At 39.9% G+C, this 24,338-nt stretch overlaps 1 long non-coding RNA gene across 1 annotated transcript in view; it reads left to right on the forward strand.

The window, feature by feature from the left end:
* LOC134807693 (uncharacterized) overlaps window positions 1–24,338 on the forward strand; it is a 52,079-nt gene that overhangs the window by 21,595 nt on the left and 6,146 nt on the right. The window lies entirely within an intron of this gene.

Genomic DNA, 24,338 nt, shown 5'->3' on the forward strand with positions numbered 1-24,338 from the left:
AAATCATTTGCCAAAAGGTCAAGCTTAGGTGAATTGATTAATTTGGCTGCCTATTTTTCTGGTGTAACTTAAAAAAATGTTGAATCACATAGTCCTCCTTGTTTTTGAAGCAAAATACCTCTTTTTGCTTCTTCCCCACCCTGCTCCCCCAACTGCCTGTCAGGCATTTTTTTTCCCCCAACTTCTTGCAACCTGTGGTTGTATTTTCTGGCAGAAGGCAAGCTCTCAGCAGTCCTCTTTTCTTCCAGTGCTCCTCCAGAATTTGCTTGATTCTCGCCCCCTTGCTCGCTCATTCCCCTTTGCCCCATAGGCGTAGTACAACCGTCACTGTCGTCTGTGCTCACCATCTGTTTCTAAAATTCCTATGATACAGAAATCACATGACAGTTTGAGGTGCAGCCATTTCAATGTCGCAAGCTTTCGCTTGGCAGGGTTTGGAAACGATGGCTGTGTGGTTTTGCTGGATGGGGCTGACCACCTCACGTGGTGTGACAGCAAGCCCTCTTGAAGGACCTTCGAAAGCTGCTGCCGACAGGATCAGATGTTTCTGTGAGACTGAGAATGGAGAATAAAGCCACAGGCTTTATTTTCAGCTGAGACCCAGGCTAGATTGCAGCCAAGGAGAAGAGAAAACACGTACAGAGCAATGCTCTGCACTGCATTGTAAAAAAATAATACACACCTAGAATTGACTTAGCTGCTCTCTCAGTCAACTCTTGCCAGAATAATGCTGCATGGCAAAACACTCTGAGATTCAGCAGCTTCACACAATTATACAATCTCACCCATAAGTCTGCAGGTCAGGTGGGGGTTGGCGGACCCAGGTTTGGTCTATCCGGGTTTGCCTCCGAGCTGCAGATTAGGTCCACGCCTGCTCTATGAGAGCTATGTGGGCTCTCATTCTCTTGGGCAAGTGGGCTACCTGGCTTGAGTTCTTATGGAGACGGCAGAAGTGCACGAGGGTAAATCTAACAGTGCTTATATCATATCTGCTAATATTCCATTGGCCAATGCAAGTCACATGAACAAGCTGGGAGCCAAGAGCAGGGAAGAGTAAGTCACATGCTTAAGCTCAGGTTCAATGGGGGGTCAGGAAATATAACCCCCTCATGAAGGTAGGGAGGGAATAAAAAATAATTAAGTGATAGCATAAAATCTATCACACTTGCTGTGATGGACGTATTGGTGCCCACCCAAATATTCATTCCTTCTTTTGGTAATTACTTTCATTTTCATTTTGGTATCCACGATTCCTTAGCAAATGTACCTTTTGGGAAAACTAATGCTTTACTCAGTCCTATAGATTGGGAAGGTGATCAGGCTTAGGTTACCAGCATAATCCTACCCTCTGGGCATAATTACTAGTTTAAGGATAAACATGCAATCCAATTGGGGACAATGAGAATAGAAGAGACATTTGCTAGGAACTCCTAGAAAACGGGCTTTCTTCTTACTCAGTGAGAACTACTAGAAAAGATGCCTTGAACTGTGCAGTGTGTAGCTGTGCCTTTTGCAACTGCTGAGGTGTGAGGGTGTGAGGATGAAGGTGGTGCACAGGGAGGACTTATGATTGAGACTGTAGGAAAATCAGTTCATTTCCTGATCAATCCTAGCCTGAAGCTCACCCTATTTCGGGGATTTTTAGTTAGGTCAGCTAATAAATTACCTTTATTGTTTATTGGGTTTAAATTACTTGCAATTAATACTATTTTAGACTTTTAAGATGTTGGGGTGTGTGTGTGTGCATGTGTGTGTGGTATGGTGTGCGATTTAATTCTTTTGTACCTCAGGTTCCTAAGATTTCTACTCTGCAATATGGGGATAATTGTTGTTGTATTATAGTAATGTGATAATACATCAAGGTCCTAGCACACAGCAGAACAGCCATCTTGCACATTTCTTCCGGCTGTTCTCCAGAGGAGGGAATAAGCACAATGCTTGTGGAGCTGCCTCAAACAAGAGAGGATTTCTTTTTTCTAATTTTCCCCAAACCCGTGGGCTAGCCAAAGCCCTCATAGAAGACACTTAACAAATAAGACACTTAACAAATAGTAGTTTTTCCTTCTCTCTTTTGTAGTCGTTACTTATTTGGAGGGCTAAAAGATAAAAGCAAATGAATTTTCTGTTCAGCAATAGAACTCTTAAGGAACATTGTTAATTGTGATTGTTTCTCTCTTAAAAAGCGGTTAATTTCTCCCTTACACTAGTCATTTCTTGTCTCTCTTCCTTTCCTGAAGCTCATTTTCTTTCTCTTTTTATTCTTCATTTTCTATGTTTTTATCCTTTCCAAGAGCCTCTTCTCTTTGTCTTCCTTCCTTTCTTCTCCCAAGTCTCTGCCTACTTTTGCTTTCCTCTCTCACTTTTGAAAAGGACTTCTGAGGACTTGGCCTTTTTGACCTCAGAGTCTCTTTTTGTAAAAGCTGATATGCTGGCTTGGCGTGGTGGCTCACCCCTGTAATCCCAGCACTTTAGGAGGCCGAGGCAGGTGGATCACGAGGTCAGGAGATCGGGATCATCCTGGCTAACACGGTGAAACCCCGTCTCTACTAAAAATACAGAAAATTAGCCGGGCGTGGTGGCGGGCGCCTTGTAGTCCCAGCTACTCGGGAGGCTGAGGCAGGAGAATGGCGTGAACCCGGGAGGCGGAGCTTGCAGTGAGCCGAGATCAGCCCACTGCACTCCAGCTTGGGCGACAGAGCGAGACTCCGTCACAAACACAAACAAACAAGCAAACAAATAAAGAAAAAGCTGATATGCCATCTTCAAAAGCAGAGCCTCTGGAGTGAAATGGATCTGAACACACAGCCTGGCTCTGTGACTTTGGACTTACTATGTTCTCTGGACCTCGCCTTTCCCCCCTGTAGAATTGGTCTAATTTACCTACTTTGGGGTTTTTGTGGAAAACTGAATGAAATCATGCGTGTCAAGTACCTGAGACTGCATAAATCAATCAGTAAACTGTAGCTGCTTCTCTTTTCAGCTTCTTCAAGTAAGGTCATAGTTGTAAAATGCTTGGCATAGAGTAGGCACCAAACATTTAGCATACATCATTCATGTTTTATTTAAATAGAACAGCTGCTGACACCATCATTTTCCTGTCTTAGCCTTTTTCCCTGTAAACAAGTCTTTACCTAATTGTTTGAGTAGCTGAAACATCCCTTGTCCAAACATGGACAGAGAACATAAGGGTGAACTGTTTAGTTCATGGCTACTGAGAGAATTCTGGGAACGCTTCCTGCATGCCCTTAGGCAGATGGTCGGCCCACATATATTTCAACAGCACAAATTAATGTAAAACATATTCATGTATGTATTAATTAATGCTAATGTATTCATAAGCAATTCAGATAATAGGCAGTCCATTCCGACACCTCCCTCCTAATTCATTCACCCTAAAGAGACCGACTCTTGCTTAATTTTTGGCTCAAACAAGTTGAACTACTGTGATTTCAGGGGCTTCCTTTCTTCCACACTCCCTATGGCCACCTGCCGCTGCCGAAGAATTCCTCTAGCGGGTGGAAAAAGCCTTCCAGACTGTAATTAGATGGAGGTAGAAATCGTGTCTGTGCAAATACTTTAGTATGAAGAGTATGAATTGAATTTCTGTCTCAGGGAAATCAGACAAAAGGGGGGTATAGGAGGCAAGTATTAGTACTTGAAGAGAAGGCTGAGGATGAAGGAGAAGTCAAGTGGGGGTGAAAAAGTCATGAAGATTTAGAGAATTGCCCAGAGTCAGATCTTTGTGTCTTAAAGTGGAAGCTGTGTTGTGAGGAATGTTCTTTGTGGAGTGCCATGATACACTTTAAGCAAGTTTGAATTTAAGGTTGTTTCTGTTGCTGCTGTTTTAAAAAACTGAGTTGCTTTCAAGAGAGGAAGATTTTTCCCAGGGAATTCTTTAATGTTGGAGCTTGAGGACAGAGTTTAGATACTAATGAGGTCTCTGCCTTCAAGGGATTTATAATCAAATTTGGAGAACTATGGAATGAGATAAGACAACTGTCATTACAAATATATAGAACATCCTGCTTATCATTGGCCCTCCCCTCGCATACACGTTCTGTTGGCTTCACGTCTGCTGGATGTGTGGGTCTTTGGGGATTGGGCTGTCAGAACTGCTGTTACTAGGAGGTAAGCAGTTAGAAAGTTCTTCCTGAACCTGGAGGAGTTGGCACTCTGTGTTGTTCCTCCCTGTTGTATATTTTTGTTCAAACTAGAAGGTTTTTATTCCAGTAAAAAAAAAAAATTGTAACCCATGTATGAAAACAAGTCATTGATACAAGAGATGAAAAAGAACATAGACCAGATCTGGACTGGATATTAAGAGAATGGGCCAATGAGAAAAGCAAAGTAAGCCCCTATCCTCCCCCACGCTGGACCATTTTCAAACTCCTTTCAGAGGCATCCTCACAACCATCCTGTGAAGGCCTGAAGGCAAGTGGTAGAGACCAGGTTTATACTTGGATTGTTTCTGCTTCTGTAAATGAGAGAGCTTGGAGGAAATGATTGTTGTGTTAGCAACCTCCAACAAGGCCCCTGATGTTCCCTGCCACCTTGTATTCATGTTCGTGGGTAATTTATCCCCTTGACTGTATACTGGATCTAGTGATTCCTAATGAGTAGAATACAGCAGAAGTGATGGGATGTCACTTCTGAGATTAGGTTATAAAAAGACTGTGGCTTCTGTTTTAGGAAATCTCTCATTCTTTCTGTCTCTTGGATATTCTTACTCTGGGGAAAGGAAGCTACCCATTTTGTGAAGAACCAAGAGCCAGAGAAGATTTGAGGCTGGCCAAAAGCCACATGAGAGAGCCCAGAAGCAGATCTTCCCCTATTGGGGCGATGAGGTACCTGCCACCTTGATTGCAGCCTTTTGTGAGATCCTGAGCCAGGGCCACTCAACTAAGCCACTTCTGGATTTCTCACCCACAGAAACCATGAGACAATAAATGCTTATGGATTTCAGGTGCTGAGCTTTGGGGTAATATGTTATGCAGTAATGAATAATTAATACAGTTGACCTTTTGTCTTTTAAAGTTATGTTTTATTTTTTTGCATGCAAAACTAAAATATGCTTTTGGTTAAAGCAGAAAACAAAAAACAAAACAAAAACACCCAAAGTTTAACCAAGAGTTTACCATTATTCTCCACAGGGTAGATGGAGTAAGTTATTTAAAACATGAATCACATCATGTCACTCCCCTGTTCAAAAACATCCAGTGAGATCTCATTATGTTTGGACTATAATCCAAAGCTCCTCCTGTGGCCTCCAAGGCCCACGTGACATCCATGCTGTCCCTAAGACCCCAGAGAGTATGCTCTTCCTCTCACTCATTGAGCTCCAGTAAGGGTAGCCTCTTGTGTATCCCACACTCTCGCCCGAGTCCTGTACTTGCTTTTTTTTTTTCTTCTGAACTGCTCTTCTTCCAGATGGTCTTATTGCCGACTGCCTCACCACGTTCATTTCTTCAACGATGCCTCCTCAGGTTTCTGTTCAAATGTCAATTTGTAAAGATGCTTCTGGGAATATCCCGTCTAAAATAGCCCCTTTCACCTACTATCCCAATGGTATAAGTGTATCATGTTACTACCTATTACTTTTTGTCCAATTGTCTGTCTCTCTCTGAGAATGCTGGTTCTATAAATGCAGGGATTTTGTTTGGTTCACTGCTATAGCCTAAGCTCAATAAATATTTATTAAATAAATACTGTATTTGCTTTCATTCCTTATTCTCTCTCTTTTTCTTTTTTCTTGCCTCTACCTAGTTTTTCAGATTTTTAGATATTTTGGTTTTACAAGCAGAAAATAAAACATAATTTAAAAAGACAACACTCCATCATATTCAGATTTTTTAAACTTTCAAAACTCAATTTCTGTGTAATATATTTTCATATGAATGTATCATCTGAGTAGCGGGGCATGAAAATCCAGCCAAACTTCCTGTGTTTCAGTTTCCTCATCTTGAATATGGAAAGGCCTTAAAGAGCATTGAATGAAATAATGCAGGTAACTTACTTTACACAGTAGTACAAAGTGAGGAATCAATAAATGTCAGAGACACAGGAATCCCATCTCAGAGGCTTCAGTGAGTGTGTTGTAAGTAATGAAAGTGCTTATTGTAAGTTTCCTTGACGGGGTGAGTTTACAAAAAGAAACACGCAGGAAAAACCCTTGTTTACCCATTCATCTCCTCATATCTTCTTTTCCTTTGTTTTTTTTTTTTTTTTTTTTGGTTCTCATATTCCTCTCATGGAATAATGTTTTCTCTTTTTCCAGGCACACTTGCCTGCTTTCTATGTCAATCAACCTATTTATTTTACTTCTTTAAATACAAACCCCTCCCCCTCTCCCCCTTTTTGAACTCAGTAACGCATCCTGAGGGGGCATATTCGAGGACAGGAAAATCAAGGGAGAGACTTCACCAGAATTTTCCTGGGATAGAGGTGGGGTTATTGGTGGTAGGAGACAGAAAAGGCAGTGAACATTTACATATTTGTGTATTTTTTTCTATCATGGATTCATGGTAATATACTAGGCACTTAGTTTCAGAGCTTTTTCTTTTCTAAATATTGCAATACTGAACATCTTTGTATGTTTTTCTAAATTCTGAGTATTTCTCTAGGATAGTATATTAGTTAGAGTTCATACAAGAAACTGAAAGCACACTTAAATGGGGTAACTGAGGACTATTTAGGAAAGTGTGAGCATCACTGAGGGAGACCAGTGAACCAAAGGGGCAAAGTGAGGAAGCAGTGACAGGAAATGAGAGAGACAAGTGGAGCTGAAGCCATGGCAGTTGCTACAGCTGCAGGAGGTCGCTTCCCAGTAGGAATCATGGCCTGTGCTAAGGGAATTCAGCCACTTCTAACACGTGGCCTCACTAGGAGGAGCCAGGGAACTATATACTACCACTTCTCTCTTATCATGTCTACTGATTCTGCTGGAGCCTTCCATTGGCCCAACTCAACCAGAAGTTAGAAGACTAGGGAGCCCCAATTCAGGGAGAAAGAAGGGTGGAGGATGGATCTGGAGGACCAAATGGAGAATATCCACCACAGAAGGATTTCTACAAGTGCACTTTCTAGGACAAAGGGTGTGATTAGGCTTAACACGTTTAATATATATTGCCTTCAATCTTATTCTTTATAAAAAGGACAGTCCTATTTAGAAGAAACTAGCAGAAGATTTTTACACCCATAGGTGCCAATAGAACAATAAAGATATTCTGCCCTGAAAAGCAAAAACAAGCTTCCTTTCTGAAGAGTTCATCATGTACTGTTTTCTTTCAGTGAATGGAAAATGTTAACAGTAAGAGGAGTTTCTAGGCAGACATTCAAAAGAAGGTGGCAGAAGTTTTTTTATACCAATATGCAGCTGTAGGGCCATATAGATATCTAGCACTGAAAAGTTAAAAAAAAAAAAAAAACAACTTATTTTCTGAGCAGTTTCTCATGCACTTCTTTCTTTCAATGAATCAAAGATTTTAACACCAAGAGGTGTTTGTAGGTAAATAGAAGAAGATTGTAGAAGTTTCTTTCCCCATGTGCACATATAGGGCCAAACAGATATCCGGTTATGAAATGTTAAAACAACCTTCCTTTCTGAACAGTTCATCATGTACTGTTTTCTTTCAGTGAAAAAATCAAAGACAAAAACAAACAAACAAACAACCAGTCTTAACACCTAGGGTAGAAACTGCTTTGTGTTTAACAAAATTTATTTGTTCTACCCTCTGGCACACAGAATGGACTACATCTCCCAGTCTCTCTTGCAGTGAGGTATAGTCATGTGACTGAGTTCTGGCCTGTGGGTTGTGGATAAAAATGATTCAGGCCTGTTCTAGACCTAGACTACAAAAACTTCCCTGGGCAATTCCCTATGTTCCTGTCCCGGTTGAATTAAAAAAAAAAAAAAACAACCACAGTGTCCTTGGCAATCATGTGTTGAATATGACAGTACACAGGATGACAGATACTTGGGTCCTGCTATTTAGAGGTGGGCCACCAGGGACACATGCAATTGGCTGTGATATTAGTGAGCACTAAAATTGTATCTTGTTAATTGTAGCAGACACTTCCAGTACCATACGTCACATTCTTACATCCCCTCAGCTTGCGTCTGATTTCAGCTGTAGCTGAGGTGAAGAATTCTGTAATAACTTGGACAGATTTGGTGTTGACAGTGTCCCACTTCCTGTATGCCATGTGCATCCCCTACTTTTTGCCTCATGGTCTTCTCTACCTTGCAGAAATAGGCTTGGCCTGCTCACAAGCAAATGCATCATGGACAAGCAAGAACATTATCATCTCCAGGGGCAGCGCTCAACCAGTGGGGATAGGAGTGAGTGGGTAAATGCTCCAATCTCTACCATTCAGGTACACAATTCTTGAAGGCATTCTATGTACTCCTCAGGAATCTCTGCAGAGTTGAACCCACAACAGCGACCTCTATAGCACACTTTATACCATGTCTCCCTTCTTCCCTGTCTTTGTCTCCTTATTCCTTCATTCTTGCCTTCTGAGCTCACCTCCCAAATGAATTACCAGCACTCAGGTCCTTAACAGCCTCTGCTTTTGGGGGAACTCGCTGACAGCCATTGATATTTTATCTATTACAACCTCTGGAGTTGTCTTTTTTTTTTTTCAATTTTTATTTTAAGTTCAGGGGTACATGTGCAGGATGTGCGGGTTTGTTACATAGGTAAACGTGGGCCATGGTGGTTTGCTGCACAGATCATCCCATCACCTAGGTATTAAGCCCAGCATCCATTAGCTATTCTACCTGCTGCTTTCCCTCCTCCCACCCTCCACCCTCTGACAGGCTCCAAAGAGTTGTCTTCAGAAGCAAAGTAAGTGATACCAAATGGGATACTAATTCATAACAAAATTTTAAACATGGGCCATCGATATATCAATGTGGTATACAAACACAATGAAATATTATTCAGCCTTTAAAAGGAAGGAAATTCTGGCATATGCTACAACATGGATGAACCTGGAAGACATAATGTTAAGTGAAATAAGCCAGACACTAAAGGACAAATATTGTATGATTCCACTGATATGAGATACCCAAAGTCATCAAATTGATAGAGACAGAATGTAGAATGATGGTGGTTTCCAGGGGATTAGAGGGAGGGGGAAATGGGGAATTATTGTTTAATGGGTGCAGAATTTCATTTGGGGTGATAAAGAGTTCTGTGGATAGATGGATGGTGGTGGTTGTACAACAATATGAAAATACTTAAAAATAAATAAGATAAATTTTATGTTATGAATACTTTACTGCAATAATAATAAATAAAAAGAGATAACTTTAGGATGGAATTGAGCAGTTTTCAAGCATGATAAAAGGGATTAGAAAGTGTAGGAATTTGGGGCACCAAAAGGTTGGAGAAGCTGTTTTCTTTAGGCCACAAATAGAAAGAGATAAGCATGAAACAAATTTATATATCAAAGGCCCAATAAGACTCAGTCTTGTGGCAAACATCAGGTGGAAGATGTGGCCTTCCCGCCGCTACCATAATCCCAGATAGCACAAGAAAGTCACCACTGATGTGAGAGAGGCATAGTGGGGTTGATAAAACACAGAAATAATTTAGTTCTGAAAGTAACATTTAGGAAATAACCTTGGGTGTGGTTACTGGTACACAAAACTGGATGAAAGCGTATATACCAGAAGCTGACTATGTTTTTTATGGCACAGTGATTGCCAACAAAACCATAAGTCTGCACAGAAAAAAAACTTAACTATTTGAGACTTAAAACATACTTCAGGACCCTGAATTTATATCAGCTTGAATTTTGCTGTTTAAACTGTATATGTATAGCCTCCAAGGAGGGTTTTCTTCTCAATAGTGACTTTGAAAATGGTCTGGCAGAAGAATGAACAATAAAGAATTTCTCAGAAGAGCCAGATTCTAGGAGCAATGGGTGAAACAGCTTCTCCCAGAGGGCAGAACCATGGTAGAATCAAGGACTGAGCATCCTGCCGGGGAACCAGAACCTCACAATGACAACCCAGCAGGAGTATATTATTGCCAGATATCAGTCTGCAGTGTGTGTCTCTATTCATCCACTGTCTACGTGGAGTATTTATTGCTGTTACCCTTTCCCTGGCCCACTGAATGGGTTTGTTGGGATGAGAGGCAAAGGAATATAACTGGTCTTTCTGATTCAAAGGTCCCTGGGCCATGAGGGGCCACATCTGGAAGGATGGCGTGGGCTGTGCATTTTATGGAGACACAAGGCTTTGAAATGGATGCTGTGGTTGGTTGCTTTGAAATGGATGCTGTGGTTGGTTGCTTTGAAATGGATGCTGTGGTTGGTTGCTTTGAAATGGATGCTGTGGTTGGTTGGGACATTGAGTGGTCTCTCCAAGTCATCTCTGGGGAAGGGCAAGGGTGTTCTATGCATGGGAATGGGAGTAAATTGCTCCAAATGGAACAGAGGAGCAGATTAGGGCCAAGACCTTCCATGTGTTCACCAGCCCTGTTTTTTCTTCACATGGGTCACACAACTAGCCTACATTTTCCAGTTTTCCTTACAGCTGAGTGTGGCCAAGTGACTGAGATTTGGCCCGTGGGAATGTGGGTAAAAGTGATACAGATGACTTCCATGCACTCCTCCCAGAGGAGCATCTTTTTTTCCTTCTGGAAAACAGGATGAGCAAAACTCCCAGGGAAAACTTGGGAGTGGCTTATTGAAGATTGCAGACCCACAAAATGGAGCAGCTCTGAGTGTCTGAATCAGACTTAAAGAAAAAAGACATACATTCAGGAGCAACTTCAGTGGACTGTGATATGAGCAATAAACAACTTATGTTGTGACAAACTACTGACATTTTTTCCTGTACCAGGAGCTATAGTTACCTCCACAGATACACTATTATGAAAATTTGTGCCAATTATAGATCATTTGGTAAATTCAGAAAGTAAAAGGAAAAAAATCTGCTTTTTCACTCTCCTGAGGTAATCACTTTTAATATTTTAGAGGGTTTTCTCACTGCCATTTTCTCTATGCATTTATTTTTGCATAAGAACATTAATAGGTCTTAGCTAGAAGATATTATGAAGAGAGTTTTGGTGACAGAAAATATATGCCAGTCAAAATCTCCAATTGCTCAAGTCCTTCAACATGTATTTTAAAAGGCGAAAGATTTATTCGATCTGAAGAGAAACCAGTGAATTCAACATGTATTTTAAAAATATAAACTCTATAGTTGATTCAGATAATTAGCAATAAAAATTGACTTTACACTATTTTTCTTATTTTATTCACATACACAAATCTTATAAAAGAAGTAACTCTCTGTTATTTTACAATATACATTGTTATATTATCAATGTATAATACAGTGTGTGTCAAATAAAGGCACCTAATAACTATCTATTGAATAAATTGATATATGAATGAAGGGATTAATGAATGAATGACTGAATGCAATTCTGCGTTAGTGTAACAGGAAAAAAAGTTGTCAATTAATCATCCAAGCAATGTATAAATTATGTAAATAATTTAGCCATTTTGGATGGGCTCCACCAATTGTTTTAAGCATACATAAAACATGCTAAGATATGCCCTCTGGGCCGGGAGTGGTGGCTCATACCTGTAATCCTAGCACTTTGGGAGGCCGAGGCAGGCAGATCACGAGGTCAGGAGATTGAGACCATCCTGGCCAACATGGTGAAATCTCATCTCTACTAAAAATACAAAAATTAGCTGGGCATGGCAGCACATGCTTGTAATCCCAGCTACTTGGGAGGCTGAGGCAGGAGAACCTCTTGAACTGGGGAGGCAGAGGTTGCAGAGAGCTGAGATCATGCCACTGCACTCCAGCCTGGTGACAGAATGAGACTCCATCTCAAAACAAAACAAAACAAAAAAGAGATGCCCTCTGTAGGGTGAAGGGATGAATATGACTGTATTATCCATTTTCACACTGCTGATAAAGACATATCCAAGACTGAGAAGAAAAAGAAGTTTAATGGACTGACAGTTCCATGTGTCCAGGGAGGCCTCACGATCATGGTGGAAGGCAAAAGGCACTTCTTACATGGCAGTAGCAAGAGAGGGAATGAGAGCCAAGTGAAGCGGGTTTCTCCTTATCAAACCATTAGATGTCATGAGACTTATTCACTATCATGAGAACAGTATGGGAGAAACCACCCCCATGATTCAACTATCTCCCATTGGATTCCTCCCACAACACATGGGAATTATGGGAATACAGTTCAAGATGAGATTTGGGTGGGGACACAGAGCCAAACCATATCATTCCATCCCTGACCCCTCCCAAATTTCATGTCCTCACATTTCAAAACCAATCATGCATTTCCAACAGTCTCCCAAAGTCTTAACCCATTTCAGCATTAATTCAAAAGTCCACAGTCCAAAGTCTCATCTGAGACAAGGCAAGTCCCTTCCACCTATGAGCCTGTAAAATCAAAAGCAAGTTAGTTACTTCCTAGATACAATGGCAGTACAGGCATTGGGTAAATACAAATGGGATAAATTGGCTGAAACAAAGGGGCTACAGGCCCTAAGCAAGTCTAAAATCCAGCAGGGCAGTGAAATCTTAAAGCTCCAAAATGATCTCCTTTGACTCCATGTCTCACATCCAGGATGCATTGATGCAAGAGGTGGGCTCCCATGGCCTTGGGCAGCTCCCTGTATCTTTGCAGGGTATAGCCTTCCTCTTGGCTGTTTCATGGGCTGGTGCTGAGTGCCTGTGGCTTTCCCAGGTGCATGGTGCAAGCTGTCAGTGAATCTACAATTCTGGGGTCTGGAGGACAGTGGCCCTCTTCTCACATCTCCACTAGGCAGTGCCCCAGTAGGGACTCTGTGTGGGGGCCCCAAATCCACATTTCCCTTTCACACTGTCCTAGCAGAGGTTCTCCATTATGGCCCCACCCCTGCAGCAAACTTCTGCCTGAGCATCCAGGCATTTCCACACATCCTCTGAAATCTAGGCAGAGGTTTCCAAACCTCTATTCTTGACTTCTGTGTACCCACAGGCTCAACACCATGTGGAAGCTGCCAAGGCTTGGGGCTTCCACCCTCTGAAGCAACAACCCGAGCTGTACCTTGGCCCCTTTCAGTTGCAGCTGGAGTGGCTAGGATGCAGGGCACCAAATCCCTAAACCGCACACAGCAGAGGGACCCTGGGCCAGGCCCATTAAACCGTTTTTTCCTCCTAAACTTCCAGGGCTGTGATGGGAGAGGCTTCAGTAAAGGTCTCCGACATGCCCTGGAGACATTTTCCCCATTGTCTCGGTGATTAATATTCAGCTCCTCATTACTGATGCAAATTTCTGCAGCCAGCCTTAATTTCTCTTCAGAAAATGGAATTTTCTATTTCATTGCCAGCCTGCAAATTTTCCAAACTTTTATGTTCTGTTTCCCTTTTAAAACTGAAAGCCTTTAACAGCACCCAAGTCACCTCTTGAATACATTGTTGCTTAGAAATTTCTTCCATCAGATACCCTAAATCATCTCTTTCAAGTTTAAAGTTCCAAAAATCTCTAGGGCAGAGGCAAAATGCCACCAGTCTCTTTGCTAAAACATAACAAGAGTCATCTTTGGTCCATTTCCCAGCAATTCCTCAATTCCATCTGAGACCACCTCAGCCTGGATTTCATTGTCCATATCACTATCAGCATTTTGGGCAAAGCCATTCAACAAGTCTCTAGGAAGCTCCAAACTTTCCCACATTTTTCCATCTTATTCCGAACCCTCCAAACTGTTCCAGCCTCTGCCTGTTACCCAGTTTCAAAGTCACTTTCACATTTGTGGGTATCTTTTCAGCAGCACCCCACTCCTGGTACCAATTTACTGTATTAGTATGTTTTCATGTTGCTGATAAAGATGTACCCGATACTGGGCAGAAAAAGAGGTTTAATGGACTTGCAGTTCCACATGGCTAGGGAGGCATCACAATCATGGCAAAAGGTGAAAGGCACTTCTTACATGGCAGTGGCAAGAGAGAAAATGGGAGCCAAGTGAAACAGGTTTCCCCTTATCAAACCATTAGATCTTATGAGACTTACTCACTACCATGAGAACAGTATGGGAGAAACCTCTCCTCCATGAATCAATTGTCTCCCACGGGGTCCCTACCACAACACATGGAAATTATGGCGGTACAATTCAAGATGAGATTTGGGTGGGGACACAGAGCCAAACCATATCTTATGAAAATATTTCTTCTAATTGAGAAAAGAGCAGAAAAAGAAATAAAGACTAGCTGAACGAGAATAATACCTAAATACAGGGTCAAACATTTCCCCAGGCTATACTATCCACTTGACATATACAAATATAATCCAACTGGATTCTTGAGTTAATTTAATTAATTTCTAAAAAAAAATTCAACTTTTATTTTAGATTCGGGGGTACATGTGTAGCTTCATTACCTGAGTATACTGTGTGATGCAGAGGTTTAGGGTATGATTGATTCTGTCATGCAGGTACTAAGCACAGTACCCACCAGCTAGTTTTTCAACCCTTGCCCTCTCCCTCATTCCCTTCTGTAGTAGTCCCAAGTAGTCTCTTGTTACCATCTTTATGTCCAGTGTATCCATTGTTTAGCTTCTGCTTATGGGTGAAAATATGCAGTACTTGGTTTTCAGTTCCTGAATTAATCCGCTTAGGAAAATGACCTCCGCTGCATCCATTTTGTTGCAAAGGGCAGGATTTCATTCTTTTTTTATGGCTGTGTAATATTCCATGGTGTATACATACCACCACTGATGGGCACATAGATTGATTCCATGTCTTTGCTATTGTGAATAGTGCAGAGATAAACATATGAATGTGTGTGTCTTTTTGGTAGAATAATTCATTTTGTTTTGAATATATACTTGGTAATGGGATCACTGGGTTGGATGTCAGGTCTGTTTTAAGTTCTAAACTGCGTTCCACAGTAGCTGAACTAATTTATATCCCCACCAACAGTGTATAAGCATTCCCTTTTCTCTGCAGTCTTGACAGCATCTATTGTATTTTAACTCTTTAATAATAGCCATTCTGACTGATGTGAGATGGTACCTCATTGTGCTTTTAATTTGTATTTGTCCAACGATTAGTGATGTTGAGCATTTTTTCATGTTTGTTGGCAGCTTATATGTCTTCTTTTGAGGAGTATTTGCTGATGTCTTTTGCCTGTTTTTTTAATGGGTAGTTTCTTGCTTGCTCATTTGTGTGAGCTCCTTATAGATTCTGGATATTAGCTCTTTGTCATATGCATCGTTTGCAAATATTTTCTCCCATTCTGCAGGTTGTCTGTTTACACTGTTGATAGTGTCTTTGGTTGAGTAGAATCTCTTTAGTTTAGTTAGGTCCCACTTATCAATTGTTCTTTTTGCTTAGGATTTGTTTGGCTATTTGGGCTCTATTTTGGTTCCATATGGATTTTAGAATAGTTTTTTTCTAGTTTGGTGAAAAATGACACTGGTTATTTGCCCAATAGGAATAGTGTTGACTCTGTAGATTGCTTTGGGCAGTATGGCCATTTTAATGGTATTGATTGTTCCAATCCATGAGCATAGAATGTTTTCCCATTTGGTTGTGTCAGCAGTGTTTTGTAATGCTTATAAACATCTTTCACCTCCTTGGTTATATGTATTTGTAGGTATTTTTTTCCTTCAGCTATTGTAAATGGTCTTGTGTTCTTGATTTGGCTGTCACCTTGAATGTGATTGGTATATAGAAATACTACTAATTTTTATACATTATTTGTACCCTGAAACTTTACTGAAGTTGTTTATCAGTTCCAGGAGCCTTTTGGCAGAGTCTTTAGGGTTTTCTAATTATAGAATTATATCATCAGTGAAAAGAGATAGTTTGCTTTCTTCTTTTCCTATTTGGCTGCCTTTTATTTCTTTTTCTTACCTGATTGCTCTGGCTAGCACTTTCAGTACTCTGTTGAATAGGAGTGGTGAGAGTGAGAATCCTTGTCTTGTTCCTGTTCTTAGGCAGAATGCTTCCAGCTTTTGCCTGTTCAATATAATGTTGGTTGCGGGTTTGTTATAGATGGCTCTTATTATTTTGAGGTATGTTCCCTTGATGCCTAATTTCTTGAGGGTTTTTTTTTTTATCATAAAGAGATGTTGGATTTTATTGAAAGCTTTCCCTGCGTCTATTGAACTGATCATATGGTTCTTGCTTTTAATTCTATTTATGTGGTGAATCATATTTATTGATTTGCATATGTTGAACCAACCTTGCCTCACAAGAGTGAAGCCTACTTGACTGTGGTCAATTAACTTTTTGATCTGCTGTTGGATTTGGTTTGCTAGTATTTGGTTGAAGATTTTTGTGTCTATGCTCATCAGGGATATTGGTCTGTGATTTTCTTTGTTCACTAAGCCTCTGCCAGGTTTTGATATCAGGGTGATGCTGGCTTCTTAGAATGAGTTAGGGAGGAGTTCCTCCTCCTCAATATTGTGGAATAGTTTCAGTAGAATTGGTACCAGGTCTTCTTTATATCTGGTAGAATTCAGCCATGAATCCATCTGGCCCATGGCTTTTTTTGGTTGGTAGGTTTTTTTTTTTTTAAATTACTGATTCAATTTCAGAACTGGATATTGGTCTGTTCAGGGTTTTGAATTCTTCCTGATTCAATCTTGGGTGAGTGAGTGTTTCTAGGAATTTATTCATCTCCTCTAGATTTTCTGGTTTGTGTGCACAGAGGTATTCATAATAGTCTCTGAGGATCTTTTGTAGTTCTGTGGGATTTCTGTAATGTCACCTTTGTCATTTCTGATTGTGCTTATTTGAATCTTCTCCTTTTTGTTATTTGTCAAATCTACCTAGCGGTCTATTGATCTTGTTTATCCTTTCAAAAAATCAACTTTTGGTTTTATTGATTCTTTGTATGGATTTTTGGGTCTCAATTTTGTTCAGATCTGCTCTGAGGTTAGTGGTTTATTTTCTTTTGAGAGCTTCGGAGTTAGTTTGTTCTTGTTTTCCTAGTTCCTCTAGGTGTGATGTTAGATCGTTAATTTGAGATCTAACCTTTTTTTTTTTTTTTTTTTTTTTTTTGAGACAGAGTCTTGCTCTATTGCCCAGAATGGAGTGCAGTGGTGCGATCTCGGCTCACTGCAAGCTCCGCCTCCCAGGTTCACACCATTCTACTGGCTCAGCCTCCCAAGTAGCTGGGACTACAGGCATCTGCCAACTCGCCTGGCTAATTTTCTGTGTTTTTAGTAAAGACGGGGTTTCACCATGTTAGCAAGGATGGTCTGATCTCCCGACCTCGTGATCTGCCTGCCTTGGCCTCCCAAAGTGCTGGGATTACAGGTGGGAGCCACCGCGCCTGGTTGAGATCTTTCTAACTTTTTGAGAGAGGTGTTTAGTGCTATAAACTTCCCTCTTAACACTGCTTTTGCTGTATCTAGATATTTTGGTATTTTGTATCTCCTTTCATTTACTTCAAATACCTTTTGACTTCTGCCTTAATTTCATCATTTACCCAGAAGTCATCCAGGAGCAAGTCTTTTAATTTTTATTTAATTGTATGGTTTTGAGAGAACTTCTCAATTTTGATTTCTATTTTTATTTCTCTGTGGTCTGAGAGAATGGTTGGTATGATTTAAATTTGTTTTGGATTTATTGAGGCTTGTTTAATGACCAAGAATGTGGTCATTCTTGGAGTATATTCCGTATGCAAAGAAGAATGTACATTCTGTGGTTGATGAGTGGGGTATTCTGTAGATGTCTGCTAGGTCCAACTGGTCAAACATCAAATTAAAGTCCAGGGATTTGTGAATCTATAGCCTAACAGGAAAGTATGGCCTTCAAGCCTTTTCATAACTTGAATTCTCTATTTTAGAATTCCTAGTATGAATTCATTTCTCTATTAACTAGATTTTTTACTTAAATAATTTTTCTTTTTAAAAGGAAGTCCCTGAAACAGGTCATTTTTCTTTAAAGACAGAGACAATTTGGGGGAAATTTTTTAGGACATTACCTTTTAAGAACTGTTCATGATACTACTCATGAATTCTTGTATATAATGTTTCAGAGAAATGTGAGGTCAGCTTGTAATCTTTCTCCTTTGATGATTCCTGTCTTTAATTTTTCTTATGCTTAAAAAGTTTTTGTTCCTTATATTTACCATTCAGAAATTTTGCCAGAGTTTGTCTAAGTGTGGGTTGGTGGTTCTACTAAAATATGATGTGGTGAGCTCTTTCAATTTGCACATTTGTGTCTTTCTCAATTCAGGTAGATTCCTTCACTTATCTTAATCACAGATTACTTGTGTATGACTGCCTCACCCCAGGGGCCTCCTAAATTCAGAGATTATGTCTTAGTTATATTTATTTATTTAGCACTTAGCACACAGTAGACATACAATGATGGTTTATTGAAGTAAATGAAGGCTAGAATTGTCTGGAAAAATCTCTAGTAAAAGAGCTATCCATCCACTGAGAGAATAATGTTTTATTGCATTCAACTTCCACTTCATTTCTTAAATCTGCATAAACTACAGTTGTATATTTCTTTAACTGATGAAACTTTGTCCACATGATTTGCATGAGCCAATGAGACATTAGTAAGTGTAACGCTAACAATAACTTGAAGAGTACTTGTACACTAAGACTTTCTCTTTTTAGTTGTCTTGGGAACCCTGACACTGCCATGTGAAGAAGGTAAGTTAGCCGCACAAAAAAATGATGAGCCACTTCAACTTAGACACCACCACCACCCCCTCCCTTTCAGATGAACTGGTCTACCACCTGCCAGACACATGGGTAAGACTCTCTTAGACCATCCACGTCCAATTACAACTCAACTAGCCAAGAAACACTTCCCATTGGTCCATACAATTGTAAGAAATATTTGTTGTTTTAGGCCCCCGAATTTTGGAATGATTTGTTGTGCAGTGAAAGCTAATTGATATAGGAAGCCATTGAATCATTCTAATTTATGAGGATGGCATTAGCTCATAAACATTTTCAAAAGATAACTTTGGCTGCTCTGTGGAAATGTATTTTTGAGAGGCCAAAGAGTGGAAACAGAAGGCAGTTAGGAAGCTATTGCAATAAACCAATTGAGAGATTTAGTGGATCTCTTCCAGAGTGATGGTGGATGTCCCTAGAGTGAGAGAAGTGAGTACACTTAAGATACGGTTTGAGGAAGAATTGGTTTTGAGGGATTTTTTTGTTTGTTTGTTTCTCTGTTTGTTTGTTTGTTTCAAGAGAAAAACAGTTAATAACCCTGGAATGAGAACCAGGCTGGTAACAGACTTGTTGATAGGTATACAAGTTTATAGAAGACAGCAACTATTGCCTTCCAATTTTGTGTGAAAATGATTTTGAACCTAGAATTCTGTACTTGAATCTATAATTCTGTACTATCAACCAAATGTGAGGACAAAATACAAAGATTTTTCAACATGCAAATATAGAATGTTTACCTTCCAGGCATACTTTTCAAGAACTTAGTTGAGGAATTAAAAGTTCTTAAAGTAAACAAACAAACAAAAAGAAGATGTAAGCCATAAAAAATGATGGAACTAATTAAAGAATCTGTTCCAAACATTTTCTGCTGGTGCTCAGCCACACACTGATCTTCTGTACTTTTACTGCTGGGGCCAGGAGCCTGAAAACTACCTTTCTGAGACTCCATTGCCAGCTGGATTCTGGTTTGTTTCATGCAGTGGGAGGATTTTGAATGAAATTAGAAGGTAGAGAGGAGGTAAAACACCTTCTGATTTTGGCAGTGGCTTCAGAGGCATTAGCGCAACTGTACTAGCCACATTGGCAGGACTTCCAACAGCATCCATGGAAATATGTGTTCCCACAGCATCAAGGGGATTAGAGGCTTACGAACTTCTTGGTGGAAAAGGGAAGCATGGGCTCACAAGTTCCTGCAAGGGTGGTGGTGGCTCTTGCAGTTATTGCCCCTGGGGAATACCACTGACCACCCTTTGCTCCTCTTATCCTTCTAATACTTTTGTGATAAATTACCTGGATGGAATCCCTTCATTTTAATTATCTAGAGTGATTTCTGTTTTCTTGACTGGGTACTGAATGATATGGAGTCCAGTGAAATGAAATCACAGGCTGACAGACATTTCAATAATCCTTGAAAGCAACTCAGCTATTTTATATGGGAATTAAATGAGCTCCAAGAATATCTTCAAGAAGAATGCAATGATTTCTAAGCATTAGAAAAGGAAGGCTATGAAATATAGCAAAGAAATCAAGCAACTCTTTTCTGAAAAAGAAAATATTATTACTAACTCCAGGAAAAACAAAAATCTATATAGAAAGGTAATGGTCAAACTATGAAGCAAACTAAAATGTGGCATGATTTTGAGGCCCTGATACAGCAGAAGAGATTTGATTCATCCTAGATTCTAGGATCATTCATCTTTGTATGGTACAATAGTTACCTCTTTAGATACGCATCGAAAGCAAATGTAATCCTAGAATAGAATTGGTTTTATGTGAACAATTAATACACAGTAGTGGTTGTTTATTTTATCTCTAAAAATCAGTTAATTAGAAATGTAAAAGAGTATATATATATAAATGTAAAACAATATATAATTATGGTTTTAGAACATAATGTAAATGTGAAGATTCAGGGACAGGAATTGGAGTTTGGAAAGACAGAGAAGAATTGGGCAGGAACAGTCTCAAGTACAGAAGCAAGCAAAACTGTAGCATATTGATAAAATAAAACACAAGATGTTCTAGTAGATTATTTAATACTACAAAGCACTATAAGAAGTAATAAGAGTAAAATGCTATAAAATTCTGAAGTAGAAAGAGGGTAGTTGAAGTGAACCAAATCCTTATCTCTCTTAGTGAGAAGTCAGTGAATGATTTCTGAAATCAAGAAATCAAGGCCAACAGTTATTGGCATATCATTTAGGGTTAAGTATTTAAGAGAATGATCTTCTAGGTAGCAGAATTAGGGTTGTGCAGGGGTGGAATGGTAGAACTATTTTATACTATTTTAATGTTCTATCCTGTTTTAATGTTCAAGTATTACTTTGATAAAAGAACATTTAAAAGGAATACTTTGTATTAGAAAATAAGGGTGGCCTGATAATGTTCCTGTTTACAAATGTCATAACCTAGCTTCATTTTCATCTGTAGAATGAAGAAGTTAGAACGGATAATTTGAGATGCCTCCAGCTGTAAAATACTGAGTATCTTTGAAGAATGGAATGCATTCCTCTAGAAAGAGACTTTTGAAAGTTCCTTTACATTCCTGCATTTTTTCCCCTGAAGGTCAGACCTAGGGACAGCCATTCAAAATACTGTGTTTTAATCATAAGCAGGCAAGAAGATTATATGGTTAATGCAGCAGATATTTATCAAAGACTGCTGAGAATACTAGGCTAGGCTCCATGGTTGTCAACTTGTTAAATTAGAAAAAATTCAAGTAAGCATTACAGTGATTCATACCATGTAACTGGAGATAGACAAAGCCCAAATACATACTTTAAAAAGTTCATATATTGCCATGGCCATAGTAAAACAAAACAAAGTATCTTGAGTTTCTTGAAGTTCAGGGTAACAGAGAGAAACATTTTTCCTCCTAAAATGCCTGGACAGAAAGCACTAATGAGGTTTAATTGTGTATTTTGTTAAAAAGTAATGCACGTATAAAATACTAAAAAGGGCTGATGTCCACAGCCCAATCACTTCTCATTTTTTCAGGTTCGTTAGACATAAAGTGTGTCCCAAAATTAAAATTCACACTCTATTTTTTCATGCCTTTTATAGATAGATTATTCTGGTAGAGGCTTGCCAAGCTATCTGGAGTCATTTAGCTCATTGGCAGAGCAGCTTTGTCCATTCATTGAATCCTGCAGGCGAGGAACCTATTCCCTTTTCTTCCATCTACCACATTTACTTTATATTGGTGAGTAATATCCATCACTTCCAAAGTGAAAGCCACCCCCTCTTCAATCTGTAGGTCATCATTATGTCTCACTTTACAGGGTTACGCCTTTGCCATCATAGGACCTTGTATGATATAACATGGAGGAACAGCAACATCTAGAAAAGGATTTCCATCAACTTAGGTGCAGTCAGCTTGGGCCAGAAGGCATTCACTGACCAGATGGCCCATTGAATGCTCACTTGCATTATCCCAGAAAGCTCCAAAACTTCGAACACGTTAGTTATTTTTGAATTAAAATATGGTAGGTGGTTATACCTATTATCTGATCCCTTTAAGAATAACAATTTTGGCTGGGCGTGGTGGCTCATGCCTGTAATCCCAGCACTTTGGGAGGCCGAGGCGGGTGAATCACAAGATCAGGAGTTCAAGACCAGCCTGGCCAAGATACGGTGAAACCTCGTCTCTACCAAAAATACAAAAAATATTTAGCCAGGAACAGTGGCACGTGCCTATAATCCCAGCTACTCAGGAGGCTGAGGCAGGAGAATGGCTTGAACTCCAAGGGCAGAGGTTGCAGTGAGCGGAGATTGTACCCCTACGCTCTAGCCTGGGTGACAGAGTGAGACTCTGTCTCAAAAAAAAAAAAAAAAAAAAAAAAAAGACAATTTTGTTTCTGCAAGGGACTCTTGCTATAGTCTCGTTTGCTTTTCATGCTGAGAATTTATTTTTTTTCCATGCTGGGAAAATCACTTTGTCTTTAAGCACATGTTATCCTCTTAATATACACACGTATATGTACATATGTTTGTATGTCTACATGTGATGTTGCTCTGCAAATTCAGGGCAGTGTTTGTCTCAAGTTTATTGTACTTCTGGGTCATAGGTATCTCATGCAAGGTCTCCTTTTCAATACCTTCTTGTCTTTTCTTTACGCTGGGAAGAAAATGAATTCCAATATATGTCTATACTCAAAGATTAACTGATTCCTAGACTTGGCTTAATTTTTTTATTTACCCACGTAAAGCAAGATAAGTTAGTAAATTGTAGGAATTCCTTTGCCAACACAGCTTGCTTAGATGTCATATCTACTGTTTGGGGTTGGTGTTTTTCCTATAACAAGATTGCTATAGAAAATGTTGCTGTTAGCTTTGCAGGTGAACCCTGCAGGGGCAACTTAGGGAATAGGTGCTTAACTCCATAGGTTCTCTCAGTGAAGGCCTTCTGCTGCAGATCCCTCCTGAGGCCTCTTGGTACACCCTTACCTCCTACATTAACCATACATCTCAATTTTCTTTCCCTTTCACAGACCCCCTGCCATTGTTTCAGGTCCTTACCCAGAGGCCATCAGCATCAATAGATTCTTGTTGTTTAGTGATCATGCAGTCAGTTGAAGTCTCTGTGTCCTCAGTGGATGACGAGCATAAATAACAATATTTGAGAATGATAACTCTGCAAACATCTTCAGCTAAAGATGGGACTCCCTCAGCTTAAAGCAAGATCAGGTGCCAAGATCTGTAGTTCCCAAATGATACAAATTAGTCATCACCTTCCTTATCCACACATTTCGCAACGGGAGTAAAAACACTACCTTGGCAGGAATGAATGGCTGCAGTTTTTGTTAGGGAAGCCTGGTCCAATTAGATGTTCAGCCACCTCAGGACTCATCTGCAAACCTCTTGGGGATTTGAGGAATTATGTTGCAGGAAGTGCCAAAACCAAGAGCTCTTACCAGGCAGCAGTTTCCTTCCTTTTCTTCTGGCATTATAGAATGCACTAGAAGGGACTTTTTAGATCTCAGAGAGTTGAGCACTCTTTTTTGGCAAAGGAGAGGACTAAGGCGAAGAGATGGCCAGAGGTTCTGCCCCACTGTAGTCACTGCACTAGAACTCAGCTCAGCATTATTACTCCCTGACTGCAGTCCTATCCATGTACCACCTTGTTTTTTTCATTGCTGTTTCCCATCCCTCGGTGACTAGAGCAATGAATAACTCAAGTTCAAATGTTTACCCATCCTCTATTTTTCACAATGTATGGTGGGACAGGTGGCTTCAGCAAAAGAATCTCAAGCTGCTGTCTTTTGTATGTTCAGATGTCTTTCAATTTTGCCCCTTCAAATTGAAATCAAAAATGTCATCTGCCTTCAGGGGGTTCCAAATTGAAATAAAAAATGTTATCTGCCTTCAAGGGGTTCCAGAGTGAAATAAAAAATGTCATCTCCCTTCAGGGGGCTCTTGATGGACATCTTTCCTTTCTGTGGAGTTTGGAAGAAAACAGGTTGATTATTTAATTGAAGTCAAGAGGATGAAATAGATGCCCATTCAAGCTCTAGCCTAATCATACCATTTGCTAATGTATCCTTCTGACATGAGAGCATGGCTTTAATTAAGGCAGAAATGATGGCCTCTTGAAAGACTTGAGCAAGGAAATGTAAGAGCCCTAGGATCCAGCTCTATTAACTTGGTTCCGCATATTCC

Source organism: Pan troglodytes, chromosome 11, assembly GCF_028858775.2.
Source record: "Pan troglodytes isolate AG18354 chromosome 11, NHGRI_mPanTro3-v2.0_pri, whole genome shotgun sequence".
Taxonomy (NCBI): domain Eukaryota; kingdom Metazoa; phylum Chordata; class Mammalia; order Primates; family Hominidae; genus Pan; species Pan troglodytes.